We start from the raw sequence: 12,668 nt of genomic DNA, 5'->3' as shown, positions 1-12,668 counted from the left end.
AATCTGATACAGCTCCAATACAGCTAACTTAATTTTATGTATTTCGTGTAAAAGCTTTCCTCACTTCTCCTGTAGCCAGTCATCCTGTGCTCTGGTCACAACCCGAACAGCCAAGTTATGAGCCATTAATGTCTGAAATTATACCTTCCCACTGCATTGAACTGGTTACCTCTCAGTGCCCTCTGTGTAGATGCAAGATAGAAACAGTTTATATATAACAGAATATCTGTTTCAGTCATGCAGCAAAGTTGCAAGATATATAAGTTTACTTGTATAGTATGGCAAGGGCCTATGATAGCTATTGCCCAGCAGCATAATACTCTGTATACTAATTATATGTTTGATATGAAAACTCAGCATGAATCATAACAACATCCATAAAATAAGTAGTATACCATTAGCATATGCAGCATTTAGGCTATTTGGCATTCTTAATGTATCAGGGTCACAGTTTCATATTTAATATCTTACAATTTGTGAGACGTTTCACATCCAGAATGGATGAGTTGTACATGTTAGGTGCAGACTTACAGTGACACAAACCATGCATAACTAATGAGACTCAACAGAATAGAATGTTTATGAATCTCAGTTTGAGTGGTTGGTGTACAGCTATAGGAACAGAATAAGCATATTCTTCAATATGTGGTGTTTGATGCAAATGTACTACCACTGTGACCGTGCTCAAAATTCTGTATGTATGACACGATATATTTACACTATATTCATATCAGTTGTTGTAGTTTTAGTGAATCTTACTCTTCATTTGGCAGATATTTTTTCAAGGGGATAGTGTACTTTGTGATGAACTGTCATACAGGCAAAGTGCTTCCTCAAATAGAAGACTCAGTTATTGTACCTTTGCAGTGAGGGAATGGTAAGCTTTAGTCATAGGTTCATGGGTTCATAGGTGTTTACTAGGCTAATGGCCACAGGGGCCTTTTTAAGCCTAGCCATGCATCCCAAATCTCTGACAAGTTCTGGTACCCTTGATAAATGTAAGCAGGGGCTTGGGAGATGAAACATTTACAACCATGAGCCTGGAAGAAGATCAATTTATAGGTTGCCTGTGTCCATTAGAGACATAGATGCCAAGCCAGGGATGAAACCCTGTTCACCATCCAATTGTCCAAGTTACACTTGAATTGGGTTAAGGAGGAATGCTGCTTCACATGGATGGGGAGCCTGTTTCAGAGACAGGGTAGTCTCAGGGATACATACCTGTCTCTCCAGCAGGTCCTATTTATATCACAGGCAACGTTTAAGTCTTTAGAACAGGTAATTCTGGTGCTCTTTGTTTTGTAGATATATAGGAGATCCAACAGAGTGGGGTCTGACAATGCCCTGTATGCCAGACATAGATCTCCCCTCAATAGCCTTTAATAGACTGAATACAGGGATAGGGCCTTGAGGTGGTCTGCATAGGAATTACCCTGTATTCTTTTAGTGAAGAATCTCTGTAGACATTATATTTGTTGGATATGCCTGGTTAGGTACATACCAAACGGGGCATTGTACTCAATGATAGGTCTGATGAATGCCAAATACAGTGGAACAATGACTTCCTTGAACCCAAATGCCATACCTTTGTTTGTAAGTTGCAATATAAAATGATTTCCTCACTACTGTACACATGTGATGGTCAAAGGCTACATTACTGTATATGTGTATCCCTAAGATCCTGACTACTGGGTCAACTCTAATGGGTGTGTTGTCAATATGATAGTTACCAGGGGTGGATGACTTCCAGAAGGATACTAGTATGCATTTCTTGGCATTTAGTTTTAGTCCATTGCTCTGGCACCAGTTGTTTGTCTGTGTCAGCCCTTCCTGGGAAACATCTGTGTTGGTGTGGGATTCAATGACAGCTCCTGTGATGCCCCTGCACTGGCCTAGTAATCAACGAGCCTCAATCCTCACCACTGGCAACAGTGAGGGATGTACACAATGGGAGGATAGCAAGTACATACACAGTAAAGTGCAATTTCCCTAAAGAGTACACAGAGATCACAGTCAGTCTGGGGCTGGTTTCTCCCTCTTTCTCCAGATCCCCACTGGCACAGCTATACGGTTGAGATCTCAGCCGAGTAGCCAAGCCAAAAGCTCCAGCACCCTCTCTGTCCAACCAGTGCTTCGTGTCCATACCAAAGTAGCTGACACACACAGACTTTGAGATTTGATTTATATACAAACACACACACACACACACACACTAGCTGTGCCCCCTTCTGCCCAAACTATAAGGTAGTTTCAGCTGCCACTAGCCAACTCTTTATCAACTTCTATAAGACCCTTAAGAAAGGGTGTCCAATCATACTGTGTAATGTTACTATTAATCCAAATGGTAGTTTTGACCAAGCGGCAGGCTATTTAGGAGTGGCCTGTACAGTATCACCAAATACATATGTAAGTACTCTAAGAGCTTAAATATGTCTCACAAATATCAGCCACAAAGATAGGTTTATATATATTTAATAATAAATAATAAAAGAACAGGACAATACTCAATCCACAAATACAGTTACTTCAGCGTTCAAAATCACAGAAAATATTCTAAAACAACATTATAGGACAGCCTGAAATAAATACAGAAAACATCTAAACTAATTTTTACTATATTCCTATCTATATCTAAGAGGTACTATGCCTTGAATCTTGCTTACAGACAGGCAAGTGCAGATATTGATGATGACTGGATGTTCTTGCTAGGTCCAAGACAAAATATAAAATGCACAGTCTATCTCTGAGAGAGTTCTTAAATCAATATCAAATGTTACTGCTGGGTCAGCTTGGATGATATCACTCTTTGTCACCTGACTTCAGTTCCCAGGCTAAACAGAAACTTAACAGAATTTAACACCTCTGTGTGAGAAATACATATCTCTCAGAACTATGCAGCTGCTAGGAAGTCATAAAGCAATAAAACACTTTTTGCATTTTAAACCTAGTAACTACTTCTCTCCAAGACAATAGAAAAAAACTTCTAGCTCTAGACATCCTGTCTCCTTGCTGCATTGAAACTAACTTTTATAACAAAATCGTAGAGTACTTAATTTCAACTTATTTTCTTGAAGTTTTGTAAGTTAATCTTCTATGTTCCAGCAGGGTATGCTATGGTTACATTTGTGAAGCTCAGTATATAACATACAGTTCTGTACAAATCATATCAATATTTACAAATGACATAGAATTATTTACAAAATTCCAGATAGCTGAGCTGGCAGTGTCACATATCCTAATTTACAATCATCAAAATTAATCAGCCAGAGACCATTGACATTAGCCTTGACTTCAGAGAAGTAAATGCCAAAAAACAGTGGTACAAGTACCAGTCCCAACGGGACTTCACTTCTGACTAGCCTCTTTGTATAGGTGGACTCCCCAATTCTAACTTTCTGGGTCCTGTCAGTAAGCTAGCTGGCTATCCGCAGGATGACATATGGGTTTGTACATAACCTCTTGAGGTTGTCAACAATGCCCGAGTGGGGTATTGTGTCAAATGCCTTGCTCAGGTCACAGTAGGCAGTGTGAACCATTTTGCCCTCATCCATTGCTTTGATGACCTTCTTAAATAAGTCTACCAGGTTAAGTAGGCATGACCTGCCCTTGATGAAACCAAACTGGGTTGAGTTCACTGTCTGGAGTTTTACTATATCATTATTGATCATTTCCATGATAATTCTTTCCATGACTTTCCATGTAAGACTAGTGAGAATTATGGGTCTGTAGTTTCCAGGGTCTGTAGATAGCCCACCTTTGTGCAGACGGATGACTGTTGTTGTTTTCCACTCATGAAGCATGAAGCCTCTCTGGAGGTTACAGTTAAATAGCAATTCCAGATGGCCTGATAGGTCATGTTTCATGCTATTTAGAAGACATCTGGTGATATTGTCTGGGTCCATTGATGCAGTGTTCTGCGCCTTAGAGATAGCAGTAAGGACCTGTTCCCTAGTGATAGCAGGGGTAGTTATATTTGATGGTATTTCCTGAGGGAAGGTTGAGGAGAGAGGGGTAAAGTTGGAGATTAATTTGTGGGCTACTAGGTTTGCTATATCATCTAGCTCAATATAGGTGGCTCCATTTACAACAAGCTCTGCACACAATTGTGTATTGCCTTTGAGGTTGCAGACATAGCTAAAGAATGCCTTGTGGTTGTCCTTGGCCTGGGAGGCCAAAATTACCTCACATTTGGCTTTGGTAGTCTTTATTTGTCCTCTGAGTTGTTTGTTTAGTTTGATGACAGTGCTGTTATCCTGCTGGGTGTTGCACCTCCTACTTTTTGCCATGATTGTCTTCCTTCTGTTATACAGCCTATTGATTTTGTGATTCCACCAGGGTGGCTTGTTTTTTGAGCTAGTACTGTACTTCTTCCTGGTGATTACAGCTGCCTCTGTGCAGTTAGTAACATGTTTGTATAGGGTTTCTGTGACCAGTTCTGCATAGGCAGCAGTGTTCTCAGGTTTTATGGGGGCTTGAAATTTTGCCAGGTTATCACTGAATAGTAGGAAGTTAGCCACAGAGTAGTTCCTAAATATTCCAGGGTGAGATGAGGGTCCAGGTATTATTTTTACTTCAAAGAAGACCATTGTGTGGTCAGAACTTTCCAGGGAAAACATTACACTTGAGAGTGTGCCACATACTCCCATATTAGTGACAACTAGATCCAGTATGGTTGCACCCCTGATTGGTGTACTGATAATCTAGTCCAGGGAGTTTGTGCTTACAGAATCCAGGAATCGCTGCCCCTCTATGTTTGTTGTCATATAGGATTCCAGTTAATAGTGGGATAATTAAAGTTGCCCATGAATATGGTATTGGGTTGAATGGTGAATGTTTCCAATAAGTTTAAATGCATAGTATGGGTTTATTGGGTCATAGAGAGAGACCTATAGCTTACAAGAAAGTGGTATTGGATTTTGCCTATGGTTATTTGAACATGGAGTAGCTCAAATGCATTGTCCTGTTTGACCAGCCTTGAGGTATATTTATTTTTGATGTACATTGAGACACCTCCACCTTTAGTCCCTGTCTGTGTAGTAGCTGGTCTAAATGTGTGAAAGGCATTATAACCTTGCACTGTTGGTGTGCTCTCTGTTGTTTTAAACCAAGTCTCAGTGACCGCACAGACATCAGCATTATCTAGGGTGAAGAGAGTTTCTAGGGAGTGGAGTTTTTTGTTTAGACTCCTAGCATTGAGCAGTAATACCTTTACATTTTCTTGGATTTTCTATGTCAGAAGTACTTTCAGTTTGGCATTGCCTCAAAAAGGAGAAATAAACCAGCATGTGACCATGCAGCCACAATGTAAAGATGAACTGCCCGAGTACCCCAATGCTGTTCAAGCCGAAATAGTAATAGTCCACATAACACGAACCAGCCACAGTAATGAAAATACTTGAAAGTATACCAAAAATAGATCAACTGGACCACCAGGGAGGACTCTGAAGTGTAATATTTAAACTTTAATTTACAGAGCATAAAATAAAAAACATTTAAGCGCTTTCATCCTTGACATTTTAGCCTTCATCAGAACCATTATCAATACAAGCCATCCTTCTTTAAATACTTAAAAAAGTTACATGGTTGAATCATCAATTAATTTAAAAAGCAAAACAATTAGAAATTAAAGCAAAATGTGCCACCAATATGAAAAAGATTTTAAATAGTTTAAAAAGTGTGTGTAGTTTAAAAATATCTTGCAGTCTTATGAAACATAATAAAATAGGTCAAAAGACAAATATATTAAAGGTAAAATTATACGTAAGGTTAAAAGTAGTATCCAAATAAATTCATAATTGAGCAACTTTGAGTTGCAAAACAAATGCTATTGAAACATGTTCACCGAGACCTTCGTCATTAACAGCATCAAGTCTAAGTTGCCATAATAGTTCTCTCATTTCTAGTCTGTTTTTCCTAGGAACCCCCTCTATTGTTGATTGGTACTAGAAGTGAGAGAACTATTATGGCAACTTAGACTTGATGCTGTTAATCACAAAGGTCTGAAAGAATATGTTTCAATAGCACCTGTTTTAAATTTCCAAGCTGCTCAATTATGAATTTATTTGGATACTGCTTTTAACAATATGTATAATTTTTAGGGTAGCTTGCAGGTTCACTCTTAAATAGGAGCATTGTTTTTCCTGTTGTTAGCTAGGTTGGTGTCTGTTCAGGGTGTGCATATAAATAATTCTTACTCATGGCTAAATCTTCAAGCAAAGATGTTAATACTTTTAACCAGAAGTTAGGTACTGGGGTTTTCCAGTTAGATGCTTTTCTTAACTTTTCTTCAATCTCTCAGACTGTAACTTCATCCCATTTCCTATCCTGTACCTTTAAACTTCTTATTCTTTCTTTTACTTCTTCTATCCATTTGGCATCTTTGTTATGTTTCACAGGATCTTCATGAATACTTCTCCAAAATATATGTATTTCATCTTTTTTGGTGGTCTTTCAATTCCTTTTACCTTGTTTCACAATTTTTGGGTCATCAATAAATTGCTTATTTTGTACTTTTCCTTTATATTTATCTGCATACCTTCTAATTTTTTTCTGCCTGTGCTGAGATTTTTAGTTTGTTGTTTGCAATAGTGCATGATAGATCCTGATCTGTTCTAATATTTCGCATTGCTTTTATCACGTCTTTCTAAGTATTTTTGTTGATCTGTTCCCTCTTCTAACAGTGACACTTCTTGTCTTAATTGCTTTATAGTTTTCTGTATTCAATACTTCCATGATGGTATTCAGTTTCTCTCCTTCTTTTCCCTCACTACCTTGTGTTCTTGTGGTAGAACTTCATCAGTTATTAATTTAGTTGCACAGTAATATATCCTGTTTACTTCTGTTATATTGCATTGTGAAAAATACACCGAAGCTGGGACCTAGAGGAATTATTCTGGGTTTAGCCATGCACTGGGTTAGTACACTTCGGAACTAATAAAACAAAAACTCAGAGATCCGGACCAAATACACGGCTTGTATTTCAGAGTTTTTGTTTTATCTGTTATATTGCATGGACCACTATGGACAGTCCTAATTACTGTGTTCTTTTGTTTTATCAAACTTCTGATTTTTTTGGTTTTATTGACATTCTGCAGTCTATTTCTTTTTTTTTTCTCAAAATTTTTTTTTATTAATTATATGAATAGCAAGACAATTAAAAGATTATACATAACAAGAAGGCATAAATGAACATATAACAATTCATCTAGTGATAACAACCTTCCTGAGATTTTGATAAATTATTTAGAAATAAAACATACACCATATGTACACTATATACAAGTTAGGCAACCTGAGAGAAAAAAAAAAAAAAAAAAATATTTAACATTAACTATTTAATATGTTTAGAACCTTTTCTAACACAACCTTTCTAATAGCTTTTTTTTTGGACTCTCACCTAAGTATCTTTGAGCATCAATAAATTTAAAAGCCATTTTCTGGAAAGACCCATTTTAATTTAGAACGATCAATCCAATTTTGTATTATATAAAGTTTTAGTAATGAGCAAATAAAAATGATAACATGAATATCAACTTTTGAAAGATGAATCAATGGAATATGTAGAATAGCAAATTCCCACGTCAACGTGGATTTTTGATATCCCATTTTCTGCAGTCTGACTTTCAAAGATGTCCACAATCTGTGAGAAAAATGACAATACCATAGAATATGAAGGAGGTCTGCTTGGGGATGAGAACAGCATGAACACGAAGGGGACTTATTTGGGTTAAATTTGTTAAATTTTATTGGGGTAAAGTAGGCATCATTATTAATCATTAATTGTGTGTATGCTAATTTTTTAAAAGGGATAAATTCCTTAGTGTGTCTAATAGCCAGGACTTTCTGAGATTCTGACAATTGGGAATTATAATTCAACCAAACATTGGATAAAAGACAGTTGTGGTCCATCATTAAAGAATTAATTAATTTATATGAGTTTGAGAGCATTTTATCAGATGATGAAAGTATTTTGATAATCGTGTTAAGGTTTTTCAATTGTGAGTCTATGGGGACCAGACATACAAATTTGTTTTTAATTATTGCTCTTAGTTGTGTAAGAATTGGTGAGTAATTCCAGTTTACTTTCAATAACTTACGCCAGTCAGATAAAGGCAAGTCAAGATATTTCAAAACATCTCCTACTTTTAGATTTTTAATTAAAGGATAGTTTGTTAAGTTCAAAAGTTTATTGTCCAATAATATATTTGGGTTTAGATGAATTGGCTGAACATGGTGCGAGATCTTTTCTAGTTTACACATTTTGAGTAAGGTTTGGAAATCTCTAATCTTTTGTTTAAATACTGTAGATATATTTTTAATAAATAAACTATCCAGAGAGATAAAGGAATAGCTTCAGGATTTAAATTATTAGAAATGACATAATTATACCATAATTTTATCCATAAAGATTGATTTGGATAAGAAGTGTTATTGAATTTAGAGATAGTAAGAAGTTTATTGGATGAGACAATCAAATAATAGAGATAAAGATTAGGTAAACCCAAACCTCCCTTGTCCTTCGAAAATGCCAATCTAGAATAAGAAATTCTAACAGATTTAGGGAACCATATGAATTTTGCCAAAGCTTTATTTACAGACTCAAAATTTTTTTTTGAAATTATCTGATCAGATGATGAGAATTGGTAAAGAAATTTAGGCAGAATATTCATTTTAATAATGGCCACCCTTGAAAGAAATGAAAGGTTTAGATGCTTCCATCTGTCCATATCAGACAATATAGAGTTCCATAATTTATTAATATTATTTTGAAAGGAAGATTTATTATTGTGTTCTAAATTGATTCCTAAATATTTTATATTATAAGTAAACTGAAAATGATCGTCTGGAAACAAAAAGATTTGTGTGCTAAATGATTTAAGGGAAAATATGAGTTTTTGTAGAATTTAAAAGATAGTTGGAAACCAAAGAAAAATAATCAATAGAATTCATTATTTTTCTGTAATCAGATAATGGAGTTTGAAAGTAGATTACTAAATCATCCATAAAAGCAGAGAAATGAATATTAGTATTAAGAATTCTAGGGATGTTATGAAAAGTATTTTGAGTGATAAACAATAGCAAAGGTTCTAAATAAATGTTGAAAAGAAAAGGGGACAATGGACAACCCTGTCTTGTTCCTTTAGTGATCTTTATCGAAGCAGAAAATTGACCATTAATGTATAGTCTAGTAAACATATTCTTGTATAAAACTTTTAAAAAATTTATAAAGAATAAGGGAATATTAAAACATAACATAGTTTGAAATAGAAAGTTCCAACATACTCTGTCAAAGGCATTTGATGCATCTATAATCAAAGCATATATAGGATTTGGATTTTTCTTAATGAGATGAAGTATAGTCTCTAAAGATAGAGTATTATCCCAAGCATGTCTCTGAGACATAAAACCTGATTGATCTGACGAGATAATTGAGGGTAAAATCCGTTTCAATCTGTTAGCCAGAATAGATGACAGAATCTTAATATCCACGTTAATTAAAGAAATGGGTCTATAATTTACTGGGTCAGATTTATCTTTATTATTTTTTAGAATTAGAATGGTTTTGGATGTGTTCCAATGAATATCTGAGATATCATTAACTCTTATATGATTGTAAACTTTAAATAGAAAGGGAAGAACTACCAATTTGAAAGTTTTGAAAAATTCTGGAGTAAAACCATCAGGTCCCAGAGATTTACCCAATTTAAGATTATCTATTGAATCTGAGATTTCTTGTATCGATATAGGGGTAGAAAGTAGTTTTTGCTGATTATCATTAAGTTTACGGAACTGCAAAGAGTCTAAAAAGAGTTTTGAGTGATTATCTTTAACAGAATTAGAAGAACCTGAATATAACTCAGTGTAAAGAGAGGTGAAAAGTTGAATAATCTCTTCATCAGTATTATATAATCTGTTATTATATGATAAAGATGTAATATTTGGATTTCTGAAGTTAACTTTAATAATTCTCGCTAACAATTTAGATGGAACCTGGGCCCACTCTGAATATGAAGCAAGTAGCTTTTGTTCAGCTAAGGAGAGGTTATTTTGGTGAAGCAGAATTAAATCTTTCTGACAATCAAAAATTTGTTTTTCTAAAGTAGCATCATAGTTCAGACTAAGATGATTTTCCAACGAAGAAATTCTTGATTTTAAGAATTCCTCTTTCTTAAAGTATTGTTTTTGAAAAAGCAGCTTTACTAATAAATAAACCTCTTAATCTTGCTTTACATGCAGCCCATTGTATGTCATAAGGAATGTTAGATGATTCAAGACTATTCACCATTTCATTTAGGATTTCTGAAGCTTGTTTGCAAATATCTTCATTTGACAATAAGTTATTATTTAAGGTCCACTTATTAAACATAGTTTTATTTTTGATATTGGGTTTTATGTTCAATTTTAGTGAAATTCTTGAGTGATCCGAACAGAATCTGGGTTCTGTAGTAAAGTCCACAATATATTTTGAAATATAATCTGAAATTAGAAAGAAGTCTAATCTGGACCACGAATTATACCACTTAGAATAATAAGTATATATATCATTCTTGTTTATACTTTTAACAGTGTGGAGGGGATCTATTAAATTATATTCTGTCATCAAATCATTTATAGCCAGAGTAGATTGAAGATTATAGGTGACAGTGGAGCGGGAACGATCAATTACAGGGTTTATAACTGCATTCCAGTCACCACCCACTATAATATGATGATCCTTATAGGATGCAAGAATATTGTAAATTTTTAAAATGAACAAATGTTGTGAATTACATGGGCCATATAGATTTAAAATTAATAAGGGTTTGTCCAAACCAGCAATAGAAGCGGTAAATAAGCACCACCTCCCCTCATCATTAAATTTCTCATCAATAATATTCCCAATGAATTTTTGTTTAATGATTATAGCTACACCTCTGGAGTTAGATGAGTCACCCGAAGCTATAATCTTTTTGATCCATTTTTTTTAACTCTTTATTCCAATCAATACGTGAAATATGGGTCTCTTGAATAAAACAAATGTTAGCCTGTGATTTAAAGATCATATGAAATAATAGTGACTTTTTCGCTTTATCCTGAATGCCTCTAACATTCCAAGAATCTAAAATTATGTCAACAGGCATATTCTACAAGTATAATCATTATTGATGCTATAAAAGTGAACTCAAGGTACAAATCCAACACAACATTAAAAAGAAGAAGAAAAAATAAAAGAAAAACAGTCTTTAAGTATTCAAGCAAGTCATCAAATAACATTTGTTGAAAAAAAAAGAAAAAGTTTTTAAGAACCATGAAATGTATAATAATAACCTTTATCCTAACCCTAGTGCCTACCCACCAATCCCCCTGTGATAAAAGAAGAGCAGAAGAACATAAAAAAACATTGTAATTATAGATAATAATAACCTCAAGTTAGAATACAAATTACTCAAAGGAAGCCTAACATAACATAAAGTCTGAGTAATACTACTAAAAATATATACAAAATTAACTAATTTCAAGACGTCCAACATGCTTAATCCCTACTTCTAATACTAATCTAAAGCTCCTATCCTTAAATTGAAATTTATAGTGATTAACTGTATTTCCTCAAGTATTTCAAGAGAAAGAGAAACAAGTAAATAATAAATAAATCACACTCTGCTTAACTAGAACACTCTATCATAAGAAGTAATACAATTAAAACTGAAAGATATGTAAGATAACATATATAAGTATAACAAAACCAACTGGTAACATTATAATATAAGTAAATAAGCATAGCATTACTGAACTAAAGATAATAGTCATGCACTATCTACTGAACCTTCTTTAGTATTTTAGTGATAATTTCATTAATCAACATGACCATTAGTATGATAAAAGCACTAATACCTGTAGAATAAGTATTTAGTTATAGTTCAAATAAAGCAAAAAACAACTACCAAGCAACCATATCTCAAAATGAAAAACAATTCAGTCTGGAGATGCATCTATTAACTAGATAATAGTAGTACAGGAACTATTCAAAATGAAATATTATAAGCTGTAAGGTTTTAACACTAGTTAATATACATGAATAAAGTATAATTATATTATTAAATAGTAACTTAAACAGCATCATATATATTGAACTGAATGTACAACAATGTGCATACATATAATTTTAAATCTACTTTTTGAATATTTTACTAATGACTCTGTTAGGTTATGTAGCCATACTATTCTTCTAAGCTATAGATGTAACATAGCAAAACAGCATGAAAAGACAAGGCTTTTAAAGTAAACATTTTAAACATCTAATTAAAACAGAAACAAGCAAGCTAAATGCAGTAAATCTAAGGGTTTAAATATATACAGGTAGATTCAGCTAATCATATTAAAGATAGTTATTTCAAACCTTTCAAATAAGTAAAGGCTTTCTTAAACATAAACTACTAATCATAAATATCACATCCAGCCTCTGAGAAGAGAGAGAGCAGAGAATAGAAAGAACATGAAACTTTCATATGAACAGGTATACTTTGTAACATTTGTCAAATTAAACACTTCAGTATAATATAAAATATTGTATGAAAAAATATTCTGAATAGGAAAATATGTTCATTTCTTTACACATCCTTTAGAATTTTAATATATAAAACTAACCTGTTCATTTGTTTCCAGAAACATTTTCACTCTGCTTTATGAAA

Source organism: Protopterus annectens, chromosome 2.part0, assembly GCF_019279795.1.
Source record: "Protopterus annectens isolate FY-2018-M chromosome 2.part0, PAN1.0, whole genome shotgun sequence".
Lineage (NCBI taxonomy): Eukaryota > Metazoa > Chordata > Ceratodontiformes > Protopteridae > Protopterus > Protopterus annectens.
Note: the sequence above shows the minus strand (reverse complement) of the source record.